Genomic DNA, 25560 nt, shown 5'->3' with positions numbered 1-25560 from the left:
AAAAGCAGGGTATAAAAAACAATTCTATTTTCTTAAATAGCGGAGGAGGAGGAGGAGGAGGAGGAGGAGGAAGAGAGTTGGTCCTTATATGCCGCTTTTCTCTGCCAGAAGGAGTCTCAAAGTGACTTACAATCGCCTTCCCTTTCCTCTCCCCACAACAGACACCCTGTGAGGTGGGTGAGGCTGAGAGAGCCCTGATATCACTGCCCGGTCAGAACAGCTTTATCAGTGCTGTGGCAAGCCCAAGGTCACCCAGCTGGTTGCATGTGGGGGAGGAGTGGGGAATCAAACCCAGCTCACCAGATTAGAAGTCCGTGCTCCTAACCACTACACCAAGCTGTATACACGTATACATGTGGGAAATGTTTTCAGTATACTTTTTGACAATAAAAGCATTCTTTAACAGGGAAACTTCTATACCAGACTGATAATTCTGAGTTGGTTGTAATTATATTTTTGTCAATAAGGCTGATTTGATTATACCGTCATCTTTGGAAATAAGACTGATGTATTTTGATCAGATTATAATATTTCATTCTAATTTTATTCCTCAGCTCTTTTATCTGTATTATGCTCCTTCATGTAATGCCAAACTCTACCCTCCAGGAAGAGCAGAGACACCTCTGTGGGTGATATGGTGGCAGTACTTTCAAAAGTCCCAGTTTTTGCTTTAAATTTTTTTTTTCCAAAACAGAAAAATGCTTGATGCTATATATCTACAGCAGAGGTAGTCAAACTGCGGCCCTCCAGATGTCCATGGACTACAATTCCCACGAGCCCACAATTCCCACGGACTACAATTCCCACTGGCTTGTGGGAATTGTAGTCGGTGGACATCTGGAGAGCCGCAGTTTGACTACCCCTGATCTACAGTTATGGAAATTCCCTATCCTGTTTTTTTAGTGTCATGTGACACAGAAATTATGGGTCTGATGTTTCTCCACCATTTACTTTCAGATATAAGGCTTACTATTAAGTACAGGCAGCGCTCTGGGAAAAAATGGGCTTTTTGTTGAATGCCATGGAAGTTTCTATTTTTATTGTGAGAGAAAATATTGGGTGTTTTTCCCCACAAAATTGGAGGTAGAGCTCAAATTTAGGCAGCTGCTGTTTTAATAAATTTTCACCAACATTCTCCTGAGGGTTTTAGTAACATTCCTTATGTTTCTGAGGAGTTAACACTATATAGGAGTGGAGATTAGGTTACATTTGGGATGGGGACTTAGGCTACCTCAGAAAATTGCGTTTCCTACTAACTAAATCTCTCTATACATACCTAGGATGGATTACTAAGAATACTCACCCATCCTCTAGTCAGTGCTCAAGTCCCAGATTCAACTTTGCACAATTTTGTACAAAGCAAATTTCTGAAATTTGTGATTTCTTTCTAAAAACCATTCCCCATGTTAAGTCCAGTAGCACCTTTAAGACCAACAAAGATTTGTTCAAGGACTGATTAGCTGTTTTAGCAAAGAATTACCAAACTGCATAATTTGAATATTATGACACAGTTTACTAATTTGCCACTAATTTACTTTTGTCTTATCTGTACTCTTATGATCCTTGTTCCATTTTGTCTGAGGAAGAGTGCATGCACTCGAAAGCTCACACCTTGAATAAATCTTTGTTGGTCTTAAAAGTGCTACTGGACTCAATTTTTGTTTTGCTATTTCAGGCTAACACTTGAATCATTCTCCACGTTGTTCACTCCAGCAGGGAAATATAAAATATTTCCGATTTCGGAAACTAAGCAGGACATTATCAGGGAATTCTGGGCTTGCTGCACAGTGGCAGGCAAGGACCAATCACCCCTGCTCATCTCTAGCCTGATAACCCTGCAAGGTCACCATAAATCGGCTCCAAATTGAAAGCAAAATTATATATAGGTCTGTTATTTCCTTGCCCTGATTTTCCCCCTCAAATGTATGAATGTTTTTCACAGTTTGTATCAATAAATTACCATTATATTCAAATGAGTAGCCGTGTTGGTCTGAAGTAGCACAATAAAATCAGAGTCCAGTAGCACCTTTAAGACCAACAAAGATATATTCGGGGCATGAGCTTTCGAGTGCAAGCATTCTTTGTCAGACTATGAACTCCTTACATGACAGGGAATATATAGCAAAAATCAATTCTGTTATATCAGTAGACTGTGAGTGGTGAAGAGTGCTTGCACTCGAAAGCTCACGCACTGAATCAATCTTTGTTGGTCTTTAAGGTGTTACCATTATATATTATAAATGTAAGTTAAATACCATTTATATAAATATAAATACCATATATTTTTAAACAAACCATGCAGCATGCTTATACAATACAAACAAAACTACAGAACCCAGAGCAGAAAGCAGACAACTGAAAATATTTGCAACACCATAAATAAATATTAAAATAAAATAGCAAACATTAGCTCCTTCCTAATATAGCACGCTATGAAAGAATTTCACTCTGAATAGCATATTTGTCCATGTGAAGATATGTAATGTGTAACCATGATGTTTTCTGGACAGAGCTTGTGGTCCACCTTCTCTCTCCAGCTACAGTGATTTTTCTTTCTTTCTTTCTTTCTTTCTTTCTTTCTTTCTTTCTTTCTTTCTTTCTTTCTTTCTTTCTTTCTTTCTTTCTTTCTTTCTTTCTTCCTTCCTTCCTTCCTTCCTTCCTTCCTTCCTTCCTTCCTTCCTTCCTTCCTTCTTTTATTTTTTTTACTTTTGCACAATATGAAAGAGTCCATGTGGACACTCAGCCCACAGCCAATCTGGGAAGATGAGAAGAACTGGGGTTCATTTCTCCCCTTCCTTTTCAGCCCTCTTTTAGCCTTAGCTGTCAGTCATGGCTCAGGTGCTGAGAGAGAGGGGAAGGGGATAGGACCAGCACCATTCTTGATGCATCAACAAAGAGCAGGGGGAAGCGGGGAGGGGAGACTTGTTAGTAGTAGCCATAAGCTGAGAGGGGACAATGAGTGGATGCCATTCTTGTATATTTCAACTTTCTACCCCTCTTGCTTCTGCTTGCACAGCAGGGAATGCACCAAGACCATTTCTGCATGAGGAATTTGCCCCTGGACAGCCTCTAGTTGCTGGCGGGTTTTAGTGCTGCTTCTACATGACCTCATCAGCATCCTGAAGCTGTGCAGGGGCTGGAATGAGTTTTGACCAGATTTGCCTTGTGATGAGGGAAATCACCAAAACAGGATTTCCCACTCCTTATTGTACTTCACATTGGGGAGCAACCAGGGGCAAGTCCATGTGGAAGGGGAAACATGCAACAGTTCTACTAGCATTGTCCCGCCCTTGTACCTGCTCTCACCTCTTCATTTCCTGATTGCAAGAAATTTTCTTTAAATGGTGCAGTCCCTATAGCTGGAAAACCACAAAGCTACATTCCCCAAATTAAAATAAAATGTTCTGTCTGTTTTGGGATTAGCGGCCAAGACACATTCCCATTTGTGTTTTCTGGCTTTTGAGTTTTAACAGGGAAAGAAGTAGTGTTTGTGATGAAGCAGCCCTCTCCTGATCAGCTAAGTGCCCATGCTTCTCATTTTTAAGCCTTACTGTTCACACAGAGTCACTCATTGGGGTCCAGTTGCCATGGCCAGCCTCCCACAAATCTACCCGAACATAGAGACGAAAACACCAAAAATCCCAAAGGGGGGGATGCTTTATTGTTGTGGCATTTCTCCATAGGAATGCTGAAGTGTTAATTTTTTTAATGCTCTTGTTTTGTGGCATTACTGCATAGCAACGCAGAAGTGTCATTTTTTAAAATTAATGTCAGGACTCAGGTGGAAGGAAGTTTGAGTACCCGAAACAACCACTGTGCTGGGATTGGTGGCTCGCGGCGATTGACAAGAAGAGGAGCGGTGGAAGATGTTCGCTTTGTTTTCCCTTGCTACCTCATTGACCGTTTATGCATTGGGAACTTCACTGCCCCAGCTCCTGTGCAGGAACACAAATCGTGGGCAGATGAGGCGCACGGGGCCAACTGCTCTCCCATGTAGGTGCAGGAAGAGGAGGAGCAACATGTGGCTTCCAACCGCACATTTGCAAGCAGGAGGTGACGCAATTTTAAAGCCTCTGTGCGGAAAACGGTGCATGTTTGTTCCTTAATCCTAGTTAACAATACTAAGGATTGGCCGCTAACCAGCCCAGGAAACCATGATTTCTTAACCCCCTTTGGGCATGGTTAAGTATGCCTGTGAGCCAAGCAACTCAAAATGAAATCAGGTTTCTCATTTCTTTCTTCTCCCTGGGTGCTGGAGCCTCAGTACATTTTGTCTTAACTGAGGGCTTAGTTTAGTAAGCTAAACTATGGTAGTGCTTAAATATTTGGCATCTTAACCATGCAGAGGTAAGAAATGCGGCTAGTGTTAGTAAGTGTAAGCATTATATGCCCAGGTCTCTTGTTGCATGCTTGGTATCTTCATGGTAAATTATAGTTTTAAAGCGATCTGTAAATCTGAATGTTTTTTTTTTGAAGTTTTAGAATAATCGCTTTGGGCAATAACAGGATCTGCTTATTATCGCGGTTTAAAGCCGGTACTTTCAATTGTGGTTTCATTGTGACTGCTTTTCGCTGGCAGATTGCGTCTCTGGCTGACTTGCTGTGCAGGGAAGGCTGCACACAGATGTACAAATGTTTCCAGTCTAAACAGCTGGCATACCCTGAAAACACCATATATGGCGAACAATGAGGGTGCCTCGCAGCAAAGCCTTGAATGTCTCCTATCTTTCCATTGTGGTGACTGAGCAAAGGAAGCTGTTATTCATAGGGCATTTTGAAAGAGGGGTCACTTGGGGCGCTATCAGCTCATCAGCATGCCTTTCTGTCCCTCTTTGGCCCTGATTTGCAAGGAGGCTCCCACCACCACCACCACCACCACCACCCTGTCAGTACTCAGCCAGCACTCTAGAAAATGCAAGGCTTCAGACTAAACTGAGTAGGGAAAAAAGAGCCAGGGGAAAGTGACAGAGGAAAAAGCACCTGAGGGAAACTGCTTTTGCTTTTCCCCATTGCCCAGAATGAGACGCTCCATGAGCGCTCCTTCCATCTACAAAACCACGCTGGTAGATCCATCCCTATAGATCACTATCTTCTATGCAGATCCACAGCCAAATTTTTTGAGATGAAGGAGGGGGACTTAAGGATTCATTGTGGGTTATCATTTGGAGAAACGTCAAGGCAAACAGGGGATAAAGGCCCCAAACATTAAGTACACTGGCTTGGATCCACCAGAGCTTTTCTACAAACAGAGGAATTTCTGTCTGTGGAGGGCAACTTTCCTGCCCCCCCCCCACACACACACACCGTAGCCCCCAAATGTACCTCAAAATGCAATTCTTGGTGATTCTCTGGAGCAACGTTTCAGGGGGCCTCTGGGGCTGCAACACAGGGAGGAGGCAAGAACAGCGTGCTCCATGAGTACTCTTTCCATCCATGAAAATGCTCTGGGAGATTCGTCCCTATAGATCACTTGTACTGGGGTTACTCAAACATTTGACATCTAGAATTACTGCCAAGTGCTTATCACTTGTACCATTAATTATCAGCCATGATGCAGGAGTGTTTTGGGAGGGGGGGTTTGTTTGTTTGTTTTAAACTGGAAAAATAGGTGCAATTCTGCTCTATTTAATTAAAAGATTTCTCAGCCCACCTTTCTCCCTAGCAACTGGGCCCTAAAACCTGGAACAGATTGAAAGTCAGCTCCAAGGGCAAGAAATTTTAAAAATAAAACCACTAAAGCAGCTGACAGAAACCTTATAAACAAACACCCACAAGAGATCACGGACCCTAAGAACCTACAGGCTACAGCAGCCATCTAGGGACTGCAAAGGTCTATCTTTAGAAGTCTTGTCTCACAGCCCTTAATAAATTGCCAAAGAGACGGAGTGTTCCTAGCTTCTTCTAGAAGGCTGTTCCGCATCTGACAAGCAAGTAGAAATGCAGTTCCTTGGAGGGGGGCAGGGAACAGTCCACCCTGGTGCAGCTGGAGGCAGAGATGGTTTATCTGAGTAGCACATGTAGCATGTTCTACTAGCCCCACAGTTCCAGGGGCCCCACATGCTGTATAATTAGGGGGGCTTCACACTTGGATTCTTTGGGGGGGGGGTATTCATACTTATGCAGCTTGTAGACTACAAGAATGAAAAAAAATAGATGCTTCAAAAGTTACAGCTATTCCTGGCAAGGGTGTCCTTAAATAGCAGTGCAAGATTGGGAGAAAAGTCAATGCCAAACAGGAAATAAAGCCCCCAAACTTTAAGTATATTGGCTTGGATTCACCAGAGCCAAATCTTGCAAAAGCAGTAGTTAGGGTTTTGCTGCAAGATAAAACAACCTTTCCCTCTTTTGATTTCTTTTCCTCTTTCCCACACAATTCTGATTCATTCCCATTTTCACTTCTTTGTCTCAAAGCCTTTCTTATCATCCCTATGCTGCTTGGCAAAGAATGTTTATGGGCAAACTTTTATTAATATTATATTATGAAGAGATGAGGGAAAGCATTCATATTTTCCCATGATCTAACAAAGCACTACAAAGATGCTTCTCTCCCCCTTGTTGTGAATTTCTTGCATTGTGCAGGGGGTTGGACTAGATGACCCTGGGGTTCCCTTCCAACTCTATGATTCTATGATTCCACCTTTACATGCATGATAGTGAGACATTCATCTGTTTTAGTGGCTATCCGTGTGGTACAGAAGATACAGGCACTGGATTGTTAAGCATTATTTTGCTGGCGAAGGATTTGATATCCCTTTGTAAAGGCTACTTTGCCATGATAAATGAAGTCATTTTAAAAAATATCATTGCAGATTAGGTTTATAAAAAAATACCAAAGCAGCATTGTTCTCCTGTCCCTCATTTATCCTCACACCAGACTTGTGAGGTAGGTTTGGTTGAGGGTGTGTCACGCAGCAACATTCCATGGCAGGCTGAGGATCTGAATGGTAGAGACCTAAGCCAGGTTGCCACAACACAAGCCTTCCTTATCCTTTCTTTTCTACAAAGATCTGTAAGAGGTATGTAAGCAGGAAAATATGCACATAAGAGAATGATAAAACCTTATAGGAGTTAATTGGTTGGTAAGTTCATGAGGGAAGTAGAAATTTTAGAAAGTCAGTGCTCAGAAGATTCGTTCTGAAGATATTGGCTGCAATCAGGGATAAGTACGATTGTTTTAATGCTTGAGTATGGCATCGTTACTGTCTAAATCATGGTCTTAGAAACACATTTCAAGTTTTCATCTAGAAGTTAGGCAAGCGCAACAAATTTGTATTCACTTGAGATTTAAAAAAGGAAAATTTTCAAATGCACCTGTGACCATTTTGAGTAATTCCAGACTTATTCCCATACCAGTACTGTAGAAATGGAGGAACTATTTGGAATGAGTGGAATGGCTTGTGCAGTACCTTGGAATCTTCTGACCCAGCATCTTTCTTCTGCTCTACCTTCTGTGTTTTTCACCATCCTGATTCTTCCCTTCCTTTGTCCCTGAAAACATGGGAGGAACCCAAAGGGACAGTGGCTCTCATGCCACGTCCAGTAAGTGTAGATTGGACCTGTGTGGGCAATAGCTGGAACAATCCACCTCACACTCAAACCAGTAGCAAAGGTTTCTGGCAACGTAATGGAGTGTTTCTCAGTTTTCAGTTAACTCACAGCCTACGCTGGGGTATAGGATGCTGAATTTATTCAGTGGATTTGGCTGTAGCCTTGACTGTCATGGTGCTGATTACACAGAGTTAGTGCTTATCCTTCTAATATTAGGAAATCTCATTGGAAAAGCCCCAGCTGTTGTGCATTTTTTTAATCTAACGTTTCCCTATTTCTTGGTGCCCAGTACAACTGCATTTGTGCTAACAAGCCATAAGCTTCTTGGTAACAAGACCTTTTGAGCTTCACTTCACTTAGGTAAGGGCCACTTAGCCACACAAGTAACTTCTCAGTTCATGATAGCACATCGTCCATGCTTAGCTTCAGACCTTTCTGAAGCCGGCATCAGCAGTCTCTGTCATAAGGCATTGCCAAAATATACTTGCAAGAACTCTTCTGTTTTCAGTATGAATTCCAAAAATATTTAACAGTGGATTTTGAGTTGCTGTGGTAAACCATATTTTAACAAATTCTCTAGCTGCTTGTCGTTGGCCAAGCGAGTTAGCCTGCTGGTTAGTGTTCTTCAGTTCTTCAGGGCGGTTCACATAAAACAGAAACAATACAGGTAACTTAGTTTAACAATAATAAAGTGATAAAAACGAGCAACATAGAACTGTAGAAAATATGGAAAACATTAATGCATACCGATAGCCCAGTGGGTTGGGCTGAATTGTAGTGGGTGCCATAGGAGAGAGGCTTAGGGGAAGGGCTTGTGGGAAGTGGTGGTTCAGGTTGACCTCAACCAAATGCCAGTGGAAGAGCTCCCTTTTGCAGGCCCTGCAGAACTGTTCAAGTTCCGTCAGGGCCCTAATCTGCTCCTGGAGCTCATTCCACCTGGTGGGGGACAGGATGGAGAAAGCTCTGGCCCTGGCTGAGGTCAAGTGAGCTTCCCTGGGGTCAGGGATCACCAGAAATTTGGAAGTGCCTGATTGTAAGGCTCTTTGGTGGATGTAAGCAGAAAGGCAATCCCTCAGGTACACGGGGCCCAGAGCGCATATGGCCTTAAAGGTGATAACCAGAACCTTAAGTCTGATCCAGAATGAGGAAAAATGGGCTAACAGATATTAGCTTCTCCATTCTGATTATTCTCTCACCAGCATGGATACTGCAAGCTCTCCACTCTCCAGGCCTTTTTAAATAAAAGAAATATCTTGTGGTCAATGAGAATGTTCTGAAACCCATTTAAGGTTCTCTCTAGATTACAGAATTGCAAGTTACCTGATCATTTCCAAAGTGGAGCCAAGACCTTTATAATTCACCATGGCTTTACATGTTAAAGTTTATACACAGGCCTGGAGGTGTATAGTTTGCCACAGCATTCAGTGCCTTCTATCTATTTGTGCATTTTCTTTTTATCTACAATAGGCTTTTCCCCTGGGGGGCTTTCCGCACTCCTTCAAAATCACACAATGGTTGCCAATTGAAAACGCTACAGTTTTGCCATTATGCACAACGTCGTTGACAATCTGCCACACACCTGAAACCGATCCGCAAAAAGCGCTTCCTTGTAGCGCTTTCAGGGAAATCCCCAAAAGTGGATTCACCCTCCGGAAAGCGCTACACTCCTGCAACCAATCTGCAACACTAGCGGGAAAGTTCTCTGTGTTACCATTGTTGCGGTTTCTGCAAAGTCCCTCCCCCTGGCTCTCTCCTCTGATCTTCCGGCGAAGCGATCGCCATTTTTTTTTCTCCGAGCGAGCAGAGATCAACGCACCAGCGAGCCTCCGTTTAGAGGCTTCCCCGGCTTCAGTCCCAACCCAGAGCTGTTTAGTCACTAAGCACAAACAACAGAGAAGCCCGTTTGCTGATGTATTTTCCCTTTATTTTTCACACTGTTTTCGGCCAAAAATCGTGCCCGTGAGGGGGGGGGGGATTTTTTTTTTCACTCGGGGGGAGCGTGGCAACGATGAAACGGCAGCTCAAACACACATGCCAGCTGGATGGGTCTCTCCGTTGCAACGAATCAACGCATATTCGTTGCAACGGGTGTGTTTTTAAAAAAAACCTTTCTTAAAGGGAAAGGGGCTGTTTGGGAGCATGCTAACGGCCGCCCATTGGCTGCTTGACGGCCAGGGGCAGGACGAGCTCGGCAATAGCGCTTCCTTTCTAGCGATTTTTGCTGAGACCGGAAGCTTGTGGGAAATGATGGAAACGCAACTGGATTCCACTACAAAATCAGGTATGCATAATGACGAATTCCACTATTTTAAATGGCGATTTTTCGTTCAGTAAACAATTTGCTACAAGGATCCCGGTGCGGAAAGCCCCCCAGTGTTGACACCAGCTTGGCTTATTCATTGCACTGCACTAAAGAAGAAGAGTTGGTTTTTATATCCCGCATTTAACCACACAAAGGCTATTCAAAGTGGCTTACAATTCTCTTCCCTTCCTCTCCCCACAACACACCCCCTGTGAGGTAGTTGGGACTGAAATAACTGCTCTGGAGAACAGCTCTAACAGGACTGTGATTGGTCCGAGGTCAGCCAGCTGACTGCATGTGGAGGAGTGAGGAATCAAACCCAGCTCACCAGATGAGCTCTTTACCACACCACCACATTGGTATCATTCCATTTTGTTCCCTTAGACACAGTATTGTTTGCCAATCATTTATCTCCCATTTTCTTCTTTGACTTTTGCAGCAGTTTTAAAAAACACAGGAAACTTGGGGTTGGGGAGAGCAATAGCCAGCAAAGAATAGTTCAAGTGAAGGGTAAATATGGTGCATTCATAAGCTGAGCTGGAGCAACCCTCCTGTACAGAAGAGAACATGTGTGATTGTACCTGCGGAACTATCAAGAGCAAAGAGCCCGTCACTTAAGCAAGGCAGAGTGCCACTGTAATGTAGTGTTTAGTACCAGACTACTCTCTGAGAGCCATGCTTTCTGATCCCCTGCTTGACGTGAAGACTGCCAGATGATCTTGGAGCAGTCATGCTTTCTCATTTTAACTTCTCAGGAGTGTTTTGAAGGAAAAGACCTCATACTCAAACTATGGTAGCAGAAGTTGCCTGGTGTGCTCCAACCTGGTTGTCTTGGTTGAACTGGAGTGTCATCTGCCTTGGGAAGAGGAATGGCTATGTTGCAGCCGCCCCCTACTGCCGCAGCAGAGGTTTTATTTCATAACGAAAATTTGGGATAATTCGTTGCTCTGAATTTTTGAAGTAAACAAACCTCACCAAGCTTGCTTGGGGAACAGCATCAACCCGAGACATCTTGCGGTGGCTATTAGAATAGAAATGTAAACACATCCCTATAAGGAGGATCAGTTTTAAGGTCTTCAAGATGAATTTGTTCCAGCAACAAAATAGATCCTTTCTCATGCCCTCTGCTCGCCGGCTAAAATAATCATCATCACACAGGGGCTGTTTTCCTGGCCCGCGCTGTGGTTGGCATTCAGAATTTAATTAGTCATTTCATAAAGGGCTCTTTAAAAAGGAAAGCAAACATCAGGTGTTAATCATTCCTCTCCTCAGATGTGAAAGGATCTGCTTCTGTGAGGGGTATGCTTGCATGAATAGGTGCAGGATGGGAGAAACCAAGGCAGTTCCCATATGGATGTCTTACTCCATCTTGGTTTCCATATGACAGCAGTCTTTTTGAGTGCATCCATGCAACCTCATCCTGCATTTGTCCTACTGCAGTGTTTTCTCTGTTTTGTTGCAATGTTTCACTAATTTGATTCCATAAAACTGTTGGGAAACCCAAAGCACCTGTGGACACTGTGTGGACAGGAAGAGGCACATTTTCTTCAGGCTTCTTCTACATCGGCACTGTTTTCTTTGCCTCCATTGCCTGCAGCAGCAGCAGTTTGCTTAAACAAGGACACATCTTGCTCATGGGTGCCTGCAAACTTCAGTCCTCAGCCAATCCGAAGCTTGAACTGTCCAACATGGATGACATAATGTAAAACTAAACTCAACTGCATGATTCAGGGGGGTTCCTCCTGTGAATGCCATTTAGCTCTCTTTATTCTGCTTTTGTACTTAACATCGTGAGAGCCAAGTGCTGGCAGAGTTTAAATATGCAAAGGGGGCCAAGCACTAGGATGCTTAAAAGAATAACATTATTTTATTTAGACGCGAGAAACAACTTTGAAGAGAAGAGAAGCGAGGGAGAGAGTCCTAAGTAACTAACCATTCTGTTGTCTTCATTCTCTCTGTTTGTTCTGAAGGCAAGCAGGAAGGAAATATGCTCAAAAGAACAGGGAGTCTATTAAGCCTCTTGAGATGATTAGAGGAGATGATTTGAAAAACATCAGGAATTTCCTATTCTAACTATGCTCAATACACTTCTCCTCCAATGCCCCCTGCAGGATATTCTTCGTATCCTTTTTAATCACGCACACTACACACCTTACAGATTCCAACACCAAGGACACCAAAGCCCAATCCCGGGGACTGGGAATCGTATATATCTAGAAAGCTTTCTAACAGAAACTGATAATCTGGATGCTGTCTTCTATGTCTGTCTGAGCTCAAAGATTTTCTTCTTTACTCCTAAAAAAAAGTGTGACATGCCCATAAACCCTTAGTATAGATTTCTCCCTCCTCAACATACCCTGGGGTGGCAACTCTCTTCCTCCCATCATAGAATACATATAGGGGGAGGGGAAGGCGAACAGACCAGAATTTGCTCCCCAGAAACCAAGGGAATTAGCTGGGTTTTGCTAGTCCACCGCATGATATATTTGCTTGTTTGTTTATTACATTTATATACCGCCCTCCCCTGAGGCTCAAGGCAATTTACATAAAACTTAGCGGAACAGGGAACAGTACAGATAACTCAGTAGTTATAAATGGTAACAGTACAGTAAATAATAATAGAACAATATGATAGAACAGTAGAACAATGGCAAAGTACAGCATACTGATGGCCCCGTGGTTGGACGAATCAGGCAGTGATTTTCATGGGAGGGAGGCTCGGGGACCCAGTGGAAGGTGTTGGTTCTGGTTGACCTCAACCGAATGCCTGGCGGAGGAGCTTCCTTTTGCAGGCCCTGCGGAAGTTGTGACTTGTGCTGCCTTAGCTAGCACCCACGTTGGAGGGGTGGGGGCTGCATATAGAACTGGCAGCCTCCAGGTAGGACCAGACTACAGAGGTCAGTGCTAGCATTGAGCACTTGGGTGTGGTTCGGCTGCCTCAGTGATCACCAACTCCCGAGGCGGCTAGCACCGTGGCGCGGAGAGGAGGGCTGGCGTTGAGCCTCCTCTCTGCACTGCACGCTGGCCTCCTGGCTTTGGTGATCACCGAGGCGGCCGAACCACACCAAAATGCTCAACCCTGATCAGTTCTTCTGGAGGACCAATGCTGTTACCCACCTGAATCTAACTAGACTGAAAGGAAGAGATGCTGTCTCCCGTGCAGCATTCATGATCATCCAGTAGTCAGGCATTTAAACATTCATCAAATAGTCTGTTGATAAATCCAACTAAAGCCAGAAGTTCCACCCCACCCCCCCTCAGCAGGCAGAAGGGGGAAGCGTTAAAAAGGCCTAGACTAAACCTCTACATTCTTGTATACTTGACAAACCGAGGATGTATGCCCAGCAGACCACTTTTGTCTGCTTTTGACTCCTATGGAAGCGAGTGGGATTAAGCCAGTGTAAATATCCTGTGGAGGACACAGCCTTAGCAATAGCTGCTAATAAAGAAAGCAGTTAGACTTTTGAGCTTCTCCTCTTCATTCTGAAATTCGTGGATTGCCCACTCATTTCACATGGCTTTCCTCTTGCTACCCCAGGATATTTATGGCACATGACACAGAGATTTGGATGACCTTTTATTAATGAGCAATGAGAAAGGCTTGCAGATAATTTAAATACCGTAACGTATAGCGGCAAGCGATCTTGAAATACAGTTAGCAGAGAGATTTCCCTTGTTTAAAAAAAGTTTCCTTGGCTGGCTTTTACATTTTTCCCTGGAGTCTGCCATGCAGAACAGTATTCCTTTGATTATTGCATCAATATTGTTGGAACCATAAACCATATATTTGTGGCTGGTTGCAACAGAAGAATTCTCTGGGTGTAAAATTAGTATGTGGTTATAAACAGCTTGGTGGTTTTCAGTCTTTCTGTCTTCGGGGAATACTTTTTCTGCATTCGTTTGTTTGAAAAGGTTGGTGCAGAGACTTCTGGGAGTTTTACACTGCACACTGAGCTCACCCAGCACAGTTGTGGGGCCCAAAAGGCTGGTTCAGTATCTCATGTGAATTTGAAATGTGCTCCAGAATATACTAAAAATACTGTGAGAAGATCAATTATGATAGGCGAGCTATCTTGCAGAGAAGTTTGTCGCTGAGGAACCTCGAGTTTCCCCCTGAGTCCAGTTTGACAACCATTGAACTGGGCATGTGCAATCTTTGGGGCTTTAAGATGAAGAGGTAAGAGAAAAGCAGCATATAAGAACCAACTCCTCCTCCTCCTCCTCCTCCTCCTCCTTCTCCTCTGTTCTTGTTCAGAAGGCTCAGATTGCTTCCTTACATAATTCAGTTATGTATTTACAGGCAATAGACCCACACGATCTCATGGGTGCATTATCCTCTTTCTCTCCCCCAGGCAGTCACCCAGCTTCTCTGCTTTCTATTCTTCCACCCACTAACCAGCCTTTATACGCCCATCCCTAGTTGCTGCCTGTTTTACCACTTCCCGGGCTTGAGAGGAATATCTTAACTGAGGGCCTTAACTAGGTGAATGGGAAGAGCACTCCTGCATGTGTCCTGGTCTCCAGCTATTTAGAGCCTTTGATTGGGAACAAGCAACCAGTGTAGATCTTGGAAAGCAAAGATGATATGATCTCTTTCCCCTGACAACTGCTGGCCTGCCACATTTTGAACCAGCTTCTGGACAGTTTTCAACAGCAGCTTATGAAAAAAGCATTACAGCGGTCTAACCGGCATGTGATCAGAACATTAATGGTTACCAGATTATGCTTTTCAAGGAACAGCTAATCAAAGGTGCTATGAGCTACTGAGGAAAGTCATGGACATAAAATAACACAGTATACCCAGTGGCTTTCTGTATTCCAGAGTGTTCTGATGTCCCTCAAAAAAATATTAAGATTTCCTGGTGGAAAAAGAACAACTACCTGTATATTTTAAGAGGCAGCTTGCCTAGCACCATTGGTTGTCCCCCAAAATGTGCATCCACAGAAGAGTGTGGGATAAGTCCTGGAATAGGGCTAGGCAACCTTTTGAGCCTGATTTGCCCCCTTTACTCAGAGAACCAGAATGCCCCCCAGGGCCAAGCAAAATGGTCTGGCATGGAGCTGCTTAACACAACCAGGGACTGCTTTCCCCAATTCTATGTCAAGATCCTCTAACAATAAGGTCTTACAGGCTCGACCCTCAGTTTTCTGCATATATTTATTTGTTCACTGGTCTGTCTTGTTCACCGGGTCTCCAGGCAGATTATATGGTATACGTCACTCCAATCAATAGGATCAGACCTCCTAATATGCAATGTACTGGAAGTAGGATCATAACAGTATGAAATAAAGGACAAAGACATGAAAATAGCATGCATAAGTATAAAAACAAAGCTGTGAGAATGACATAATTAAGATAGCAAGTCCATACTATACAAAGTTCGAATTCCCATTCCTTTTATAAAAGCACCTTCCTGAGTTTATAGCATTAAGGTAAAGGTAAAGGTATCCCCTGTGCAAGCACCGAGTCATGTCTGACCCTTGGGGTGACGCCCTCTAGCGTTTTCATGGCAGACTCAATACGGGGTGGTTTGCCAGTGCCTTCCCCAGTCATGACCGTTTACCCCCCAGCAAGCTGGGTACTCATTTTACCAACCTCGGAAGGATGGAAGGCTGAGTCAACCTTGAGCCGGCTGCTGGGATTGAACTCCCAGCCTCATGGGCAAAGCTTTCAGACGGCTGCCTTACCACTCTGCGCCACAAGAGGCTCTTTTTATAGCATTACTTACCTTCATAAAAAATATATTCTTGGATAACTTGAGAATGAAAGAAGTGGGAACTTTCCTGATGACCTCAAGCCAGACAATCCACAAATGGGACCTACAAGAGAATGCATCTGTACCAACTGGCAGATTTTGCCCATTTGCTGGGTGGCACCAGCAGGAGGCCTTGCTCCAAGGAGCAAAATGTCGTGGCAGGAGAAGCAGTCTCATGGATATGAGAGTCCAAGGACATGAAGGGCTTTGGGTGTGATTAGATTGGATTAGATAAATCTGAATCGGAACCATCCATAAAGAAGTTGTAAAACAGTTCAGGACTAACTTCTTGGTATGCTGAGGTTAACATGGTCCAACAGACGTCGTTTTAATCCATTATAAAAAGAGGAAGAGTTTTTTTACCATGGTTTTTTTTACCATGCTTTTCACTGCTGAAGGAGAAGAAAGTTGCTTACATTCGCCTTCCCTTCCTCTCCCCACAACAGGCACCCTGTGAGGTGGGTGAGGCTGAGAGAGCCCTGATATTACTGCTCCATCAGAACAGCTTTATCAGTGCTGTGACGAGCCCAAGGTCACCCAGCTGGCTGCATGTGGGGGAGCAGGGAATCAAACCTGGCTCACCAGTCTCTCTCTCTCTCTCTCTCTCTCTCTCCTGGCAAAGCTTCTTCCAATCACACCATGAAAAGGCCGGGTCCCATGCTGTAAGACTCAGGCTAAAATTCCAGGGCAAATGTCCTTGTGCTCTCACCCTCTGTCCCACACCAAGAGTGTTTGGCATCAGCTTGCTTTAAAAGCAGCGGGCCTTCTTCATCTGTGAGAATGCACACCATAGAACAAGTTCTTTGAAATAGTTCTGTGAGGTTTTGGGGGGTTTTTACCCAGTGGAGGACTAATGTGAAAAAGCATTTGCGAATTTAGAAGCTTTGAAAACCACCATTATCCCAAAAAAATCCCCAACCACCCCAATCCTATTTATTTTTCTTTGGAAGCAAATCTGTTTGATTTTAAAGGAAATTGCTTTCCCCCCAACTATACAATGCATAGGCAAAGCCTCAGTTACCCTGACACCATTCTCCTTATCTGTTTCCACTGACACAAGTACTGTCTCTGTTCACACCAGCTTCCCTCTAAATGTTAGCTTGCTGCTATGAAAAATAGTGAGCGGTGAGGTAAAATTAAGAGGCGAATTCATTTGAATAGAGATGGTACTTATGTCTGTGGAAACAGATAAGGCGATTGGGACTTCTCCACAGAAATGTATTTTCAAAATTGACAGCTGTTTGTAGAATATGGGAATGAGGTTTAAATGTGAGTTAAATGCATGTGTATAAGGAGAACAATGACGGCCTCAGTTCACACCTCCACCACTTACCTGAAGGAGCCCCATGCAACATAAACCAATTCTCAGTTATTTTCTTGAGCTGACATGGACCCTCCACCAGTGCACATCTTACACATTTGAACAGTGTTTGGATGCTTCAGTTGGTGCAGAAATCTGCAGCCATAATATTGACTGGAATGGGTTGTCAGACCATACCTTTCCTGTCTTGGCTCATTTTCACTTGCTCCCAGTTTGCTTCTGGTCCTAATTCAAGGTTTTGATACTGAATTTTAAAGTCCTATATGGCAGTGGTCCCCAACCTTTCTGAGGCTTGGGACCGGCAGGGCATCGGGCCTCGCCCGCGCGGACCGCGCCTGCGGGCTGCGCCCCCGCGGGCCATGCCCGCGCATTGGGCCGCGCCCGCAGGGCCACGCCCGTGCATCGGGCCGCGCCCGCACGGCCCGGCCCTGATTCCCTCTCCCCGCCCTCCCGCAGTAAGAAGCTTCCCGGGCCGCAAGTTTGCTGCCTGGGAAGTTTTTTACTGCGGGGGGGGGCGGGGAGAGGGAGCCGCGGCCCGGCCCCATGGCCTTCGCGGCCCGGCACCAGGCCGCAGTCCGCAGGTTGGGGACCACTGCTATATGATCTGGAGGCAGCATACCTCAAGGATTGCCAATCCCTGTAAAAACATGGTCCATTTCCCCACGGAGAGGTAAAACATGAGTGGCTTCCTGCTTATAAACGTGGGATGGTAAAACTAGGGGCCATTCCGCACAAGGACCAATGTTGCCAAATGTTTGCAGTATGCAGAAACACTATATTTAATAGTGGAATTTCGTCATTCTGCACACCTTCAATTCTAGCGGAATATTGAAGTCCCAATTGTAGTCTATTTATTCCCCACAGGTTTCTGGTCTCGCCAGAATCGCAACAAAGGAGCCGATATTTTTCCATGCTTCTCTCCCCCCCCCCGGCCGTCAATCAGAACAGCCAATTAACTGTTCATTGATTGGAGTGACGTATACCATATAATCTGCCTGGAGACCCGGTGAACAAGACAGACTAGTGAACATGCTCCCGAAAAGCCCCTTTCCCTTTAAAAACTGTTTTTAAAAAACCCAAAAACACAAGTAACAACAAATATTTGTTCATTCAGTATCTCAGAAAGACCCTTTTCCCTGGCATATGAGCTGGCGCTTAATCGTTTACACGCTCTTCAAGTAAAAAAAAACAAATCCCCCCCGATGGGTGCAATTTCTGGCCGAAATTACGGGCAGTGTCCAACAGGGGGCAGTGTCAAACAGGGGGCTCAGTGTGGGGGGTTTCTTCTAGTGCAGAAATCGTGAGTCAAGTGGGGCTGAGAGAGTTCTGAGAGAGCTGTGCCTGGCCAAAGGTCACCAAGCAGTTCACATGTGGGGGAGTAGAGAATCAAACCCAGTTCTCCAGATTAGAGTCCGGTGCTCTTAATCACTACATCATGCTGGCTCTTGTGCTTGCATGCATTTTAGTTTTGGTTCTTAAACTTATTTTATGAAGTGTTTTTTACACTACTCTGTTTCTAATTGTTAGCTGCCTTGGTGGCCCTGGTTGGGTTGAAATAAAAACATCTTTTAAGTAAGTGAATAAAGTTTGTCACAAAGGCTGTTCCATGTGTGTATCTGTTAATTCTTTGACGGAGTACTCGTCAGATGCTTTGTAGACTTTGGGAAAACTACATATTAAAGGTTCAAAAATCATCTTTCTTCAATTCCTAACAGAAACACATGGAATTCATCAGCAGTTTCAATTGTCTTTGCAAAGAATTTACAGATCTGGAAGTAAATTTGACAAAGCCTTACTTCAAAAGTGCTGTGATATGGAACCCAAGAATCATGACTGCAATAAGTGAAAAGTCAAGAGCCTTTACTGTAGCAAATGACTGTGTGCTGGCAAGTGGCAACACCCGCGTATTACTGCATACATTTTATGTGGCCCATTTCCTGAGTAGTATTATTAGAAACTCTCTTCAGCAGTGGAGACAGAGCCAGACAGGCTAAGATTTTTATACAGAAACTAAATCTTCTTAGGAAGCTGGGATTGTCTAAAGCTCTATCCACAGCCATTAAAAGAAAATTTGTTGACTATAAAATTGGAAGCCACCTACTACTATAACTTTGTTAAATGCTGATAGTGAACAATACTGTACTATTAAGTTGTGATTTAAATATTTTTCTCCCTGCTGTCTTCCCGCTTGCTAACAAAAGGGGGTTACCAGTTTCTGCTACATAGGAAGGCATGTTATGTGTATTCTGGATATGGTACCCATGGTTTTCTTGCGACTCCCCTCCATCAAAACCATGCACCCATAGCATACCTCTGAAGTATGTTAGCATGATTCTACATAATCATGATCCTGAATAACCCTGTCAGCTAAAAAAAGGAGTGGTATGTAATACGCACTGTGTATTATTATTTAAGAACTGCACTGCCTCTGTGTGGTTGGAATCCTAACCTACCTTGGGTTACTTTAAAAACTGTGTCTGCCATATTCAGTAGAGCTGTGCAGAGATTCAGAGTGTCAACACTAAAGGGGTGTCTCATCTTCTTCCAGGTCACTGACCCATTAACCCTGTTCAGCCATTTTGTTTTTGGTGCTCCTGCCTCCCTTGTTGCAGAGCATGCTACAAATGGTCTTCCCAAAGTGTGAGGTTGTGATTTTGAATGAATAGAACATAATAAAAAAAGCTCCAGTATGCACAAGACAGAGTTTCCACTTGTGTATCCTGAAGGTAGAAAATTTATGTGTTGCCCTGTTCACACAAAATGATACTCGTGCATAGCAAGAGCATAAAGTATAGCAAACTCTCCCAGTCCATGAGGTGGAACAGCACTGGCAAAAAAGACAAGGACTGAAAAGGAAATTTGGTAAAACATAGTTTCAAAGGCATAAAGATGGCTTTACTCATGTGCAGCAGGTGTACAAATATTGGGAAGGGTAGTGGAAAGGATCATCAAACACATTTTTGGACGATCACACTCTTCTCTTACATGAAATTGCTGATTTTTGCTCTGGTATAGGACTGACCTTGAATTACTCATCCCTGCTATTTCAGATTGCTAGCCCTTGTGATGATTTTGCTTCTGCCTTCTGTGTATCAAATACAAAAGTCTTTGTGCTTGAATCATTTTGTGTTTCCCCATAAAAGATAGAGTGTTTTCAATGGTATCAGTCAGCATAATACATTGTGTATTTAATGACTGATTTTTATTACATTTGTATACCGCCCTCCCCTAAGGCTATGTGTAAAGAATAGAAATGGTGTGTTTACATGTTTAAATTGCATGTGGAGGCTATCCAGCAGACATGCATGGTAGAAATGAATCTACAAAACCAGAAGCAAAACCCAGGGTTCCCATACCAGGTATGTGTGGGGGAAATGGAGTTGTCCCTACAAACGGAGGGAAGGCAGCATGGTATAGCCCAATCTCATTAGACCTTAGAAGCTAAGGAGGGTCAGCATGTGGATGGGAGACCATGAAGGAAGACTCTGCAGAGGAAGGCAATGGCTAACCCCCTCTGCCTCTCACTTGCTGAGGTCATCATAAATCAGATGTGATTTGACAGCACTTTACACACACACACACACACATCCCTACAACCCTGAAACCTATTTCCCTGAGAAGGCAATTGGTCTCTTCCTCTTTAAAATCCCTGACAGAATGATTCATGGAACCAATGGAACAATCCTTTGGAAACAGTGGGGATTCAGTGGAACTTATTTCCAAGTAACAAGGTGAAGAGATCAGGCTTTCCATGAATGACTCTTCCATCTCCGCCAACCCGTCTAGTAAACAGGAATTAACCCCTGTTCTATTTCTGACAAGACAGCCCACATACTTTGAAATTCAAAGATATAATATCTGTGTAGTGACTAGGAGAGCCTGCATTGCCATGAAATATGCTGTAATCTTTGCCAGGGGTATGCGGTGCATTCCCCAATGGATTTCCAACACCGAGGAGCACTTCAGAGTGCTTAACAGTCTGTTCAGGCTTTGCCTTATAAGGCCTTTTGGTTTCAGCATGGGTGGAATGACAGCTACTCCAAGTGTCAGCCTTCTGGGAACAGATGACAGCAACCATTGACTTTAGGGGCCAGGAACATTCGGTCTGCCCGTTATCATGTTTAGTTCCTGCCACGATCACTGGTATAAGAAGGGGAACTGGAGAGGCCAAGCAAGATAGGACAATTCTGCATTTCCTTTTTATAAAGGCTGCAATATTATGTTGGAGGGCATAACGTCATTTTCACAGCTACTTCAATGAATCCTCAGATGTCTCACAGCCCAGACTGTCTAGGTACATATACCTATGGAGAGCAAATGGGAATGTGGATTTACATGTGCAAATGTGTGTCTCAGCCCCAGGATCTGCAGGTTTCCTCCTGCAAGCATGCTCCATGCACACCTGGGTAAACTACACCTCCAGATCATATGGGAACTGGCTGTCAGATGGGTCATGTACTGTAAAACAGATGAGATAATGTCTTACTGTTCATGAGGAAAAGGCAAATAATTTCTGCTTTGCTCTTCCCCTGGAAAGCCTCCTCCAAAAAGTTGACTGGGATCTGTAGGAACCTCATATAAAAATGTTGGGGGTGGATGGGCTACAGTGAAGAGGGAAGATTTTTGACAACATCACTGCCACTTCTGTCTTGCATTAGCAGCGACTTTTATTTCAGCATAAGATCCACTGGGAGACTGTTGAGGAGGGGCAAGAATGTCTGATTTCCACCCCACCCCCCTTTTTCAACCTTTTTACTGTGGAGGAACCTCTGGAATATTTTTCAGTCTTCCAAAAATCCCCTTCAGAGAAGTGGGCACGTAAGGAAGCCCACGGGAGCCAATCAATCAATTGATCATTTATTGCTTCCAATTGTGGAGAAAGAGGCTAGGCACGTAGAACAACAGGGGAAGTGAATTCCAGTAATGTCCAGTGATGTCAGCAGCCATCTGAACTTCTAGGAAAGGCCTCAGAACCCCTAAAGAGCTTACGTGTAACTTCAGGGTTCTACAGAAGCCTGGTTGGGTATCCCTGATTTAGAAGATGGCTTGACAATTCTTGTAGATTCCCTTTGTTCTTGACCATAGACCACCTGCTCCCTTTCCCTTTCCCTTTCTCACAGTCGTTAATTATATTAATTCTTAGGTGTTGTCCTGCCCCCTTACTCCCAAACCTCTAGTTTGTGTCCCAGAACAGAAGTCCTAGGCAGATGAGAGAGATGGGGATGGGGCTGTAGCTGGGCATCTAGTTGGCAACCATAAAGTCCCAAGTTTGATCCCTGGCATTTCCATTAGAAAGGACCAGGCAGTAAGTAAGGTGAAAGGCCTCTATCTGAGACCCTGGAGAGCTGCCACCCACCGGAGGAGACAATACCAAATCCAATGGTCTGATTCAGTATAATGAACACAGATTCATGTGTTCAACATGTTTTCTTGGGAACCATTTCTTCAGGCAGTTCTCATCAATCTTGTAACTCCTATTTACTTTACACTTAGTCAAAACAGGTTACTTCATCCTGTGAATCTCATGGATATTTGATGACCCCATCAATATACCTAGAAGAGTCTTATAAAAACAGTATGTCGTAGGAAGTCAGTGGGGTTATACAAGCTTTTATTTAGAAGTTCTGGATTTTTCATGACCATTTCCCCCAAGTGTTTTAAATAAAATAAAATTTTTATTTATATATTGCCCTATCCCTGTTGGCTCAGGGCAGTTAACATTATTTTTAAAACAATATATGACATCTAATAAAACGCTATCCATAAAAAACCACCTTCTGTTATTTGTATAACCCCACTCCAACCCCCTCAAAAAATATTGCTCAAAGGTACAAATATGTATTTTTACCTTTTCAGTAATAGTTCTAAGTATTTTCTTTCTTTTAATTACCACGTGCGCTATACTTTCTACCAAGAGAGTAATTTTTACATTAAGGTTTCAGTTGCAACCAGGCCGCCTGTCCACACAGAACGGTTCTTTTTCTAACTTTGTCCCATATCCTCATGTCCCCCCTCAGTACACTCTTTGTTTCTCCAAGAATGTCTTTCTTGTTCACTTTCCTGTGTGCTTCTGGCAAAGCGCTCTCATTCCGAGAGTTCCAGCTGCATAGTATTGCTCCAATATTCATTTTCCATAGTGGCTGTAAAGGTTACATGCGGTAGGATTGCGATCACTCTTTCCATTACCCCCAAACCAGCTGGTGATTGGGTCTCAGGCAGTATTGAGGGTTAACAAGCTTTAATATGTGCCTTTAAATCCAAGACAAATACAGTCAGATCATGGTGATCCAAACCATAGTTTACTGGATTTCACTGCATGCTGCTAATGGAAAGTGAGGACAGGCTATTTGGCTCAGACCTGAGTACAGGCAAGTCTAGTCCCCATTGTTTGAGTATCTGTAGGGCAGACGGCAGCAGGGAGGCCTACTCTGTGGTATAGGGCTGCCAGCTCCCCCCCCTCCCTTTTTGGGGATAGGCAGTAGGATTGCCAGATCCAGGTTGGGGAACTCCTGGAGATTTTGGGATGGAGCCTCGGGAGGACAGGGACCTCAGTGGGGAGCAATGCCACAAGAGTCTACCTCCCAAAGCATCCATTTTCTCCAGGGGAACTGATTTCTGTAGTCTGGAGATGATCTGTAATGCTGGGTGATTCCCAGGTCCCACCTGTAGACTGGCTTCTTTACTGGGGTAGAGTTGCCAGCATGGCAAATGCTGGAGCTTGGGAGGCAATGCCTGGGGAGGGGAGAGAGAGCTCAGCAGGGATGTGATCTCTCTCTAGGACTTCCATGTCTTTCCTAGGACCATAGTCTTTCCTCTGAAACTGAATTCTGTACTCTGGAAATTAGTTGTAATTCTGGGAGAACTTCAGGATACACCTTAAGGCTCAGAGAGCTACTAGCTACTTCTCTCAGTGGTGAATGGCCCCACCTGACCATGGACCTATATAATGGTATTGGATGGGCATTTATTTATATTTCTATATCACCCTCCCTTTTGGCTCAGGGTGGTTTAGATAGAACATAAGGATTACAGCAAAATTCATAACAGGGTAAAAACAAGAGGAACTGTGGTTTCAAAAATTGATGATAACAGTTTCTATAACATTTGCTGTCACATTTCCATATAGCAATACCACTACTAATGGTTCCAACGTTAACTTGCTAACTCTGATTCCATAAGTAGATCAGCTCAGGATTCAATACATGCATAGGGGTTTTCTGGGAGCCCAGTAGATGCTGTTGGTTCGGTCAGCCTTAACCAAATGCCTGGAGGAAGAGCTCCGTTTTGCAGGCCCTGCAAAACTGGAAGTTCACCTAAACTTAACTGAAAGGTTTTGTTTTTCAAGGTCATTTTTATTGTCGTCTTCTAACCCGAAGACTGTTTTATGAATATCCTTGTAGGCTGCTAAGAGTTGTATTATGCTATTTTTATTATGTCTCCATCTTGTTTTGATGCTGTTGGCATGTTTTTTTTTATTTTATAAGCCACCTCAAGGAAGTCTTAGAGGAAGAAGCATATACATTTTCTAAATAAGTAAATAATAGAGGACCTGATCTAGTCTCTTGTATCTTGGTTTCTAGCTCAGAGCTGGGAAATACCTGGAGATTTTGGAGGGAGAGCAAGGTTGGGAGAGGGGAAGGACCTCAATAGGTTACAATGCCACAGAGTCCACCCTTTAAAGCCTCCATTTTCTCCAGGGGGACTGATCCTTGTTGAGTTGAGTTGTAATTTTGGGGGATTTCCAGGCCCAACCTGGAGTTTGGCATCTCAATTGTAACACTGATATCTGCAGACAGCACTGCAATGTATCAAAATTCAACTGCAAGCCAGTGCATTGTAATTATTAGAAAGTGATATTAAGATCCAGGCAATCCTGGTTCAAATCTCGAGGCTAGAAAAACTCGCTAGAGGACTTTGGGGTAGTCACTCACTCAATGTAACCTAATTTTTGTGAGGATAAAATGGGAAGAGGGGTATAAGGGTTGTAAGTTCCTGTGGGATTTCCCTATAGAGAATGGCAGTGTGTGTGTGTGTGTGTGTGTGTGTGTGTGTGTGTATGTGTGTATATATATATATATATATATATATATATATATATATATATATATATATATATATATATATATATATATATATATATATATATATATATATATATTTAATGTGGTTTTAGATTTATTTCAGGACTGTCAATAAACTGAGGTAAATTTGGTCTTTCCAACAGCGAAAATGTGAGCATATTATCTGTGTACAGGGGCCAGAGTCACTGGTGTACTCCTGTTCATACAGATTGAATAGACTTGATCATGTCGATAATTAATGCTAATTGCTTAGTTTTTGTTGAACAGTAAAAGTGGAGCGAATGCAAAAAACGGTTGGCAACAGACTTGTTTACACTTCGAACGAATACGCAGTCGAGGCCCTGTCAGAAGTTGCCCTGCTAGACAGTCACATAATGGTAATCAAACAGCAATGCATAATTACTTGAGTATTACTAATATATGGGACAACTATAGTAATTTATATATTTAAAAGCATTTTAGGGACCAAAAAAAGGAATGGTTTAATTCCATCCAAATATATGATGAATTTAAATTCTCTTTCTGTGCGGTGCGGAACATGCTTGTTTGTCT

At 43.5% G+C, this 25560-nt stretch overlaps 1 protein-coding gene and 1 long non-coding RNA gene across 2 annotated transcripts in view; one reads left to right on the top strand and one right to left on the bottom strand.

Annotated features, from left to right (window-relative positions):
- The window catches only part of LOC143841253 (paralemmin-1-like), a 294808-nt gene that overhangs the window by 124249 nt on the left and 144999 nt on the right, over positions 1–25560 (top strand). The window lies entirely within an intron of this gene.
- LOC143841254 (uncharacterized) overlaps positions 7161–25560 on the bottom strand; it is a 32937-nt gene continuing 14537 nt past the window's right edge. Inside the window, exon 3 of the long non-coding RNA XR_013232642.1 lies at positions 7161–8179. This is a non-coding gene — a long non-coding RNA (uncharacterized LOC143841254). The remainder of the gene's footprint in view (positions 8180–25560) is intronic.

Source organism: Paroedura picta, chromosome 7 (genome assembly GCF_049243985.1).
Source record: "Paroedura picta isolate Pp20150507F chromosome 7, Ppicta_v3.0, whole genome shotgun sequence".
Classification (NCBI taxonomy): domain Eukaryota; kingdom Metazoa; phylum Chordata; class Lepidosauria; order Squamata; family Gekkonidae; genus Paroedura; species Paroedura picta.
The sequence above is the reverse complement of the archived record's forward strand: the minus strand, read 5'-3'. Positions and strand labels throughout refer to the sequence as shown.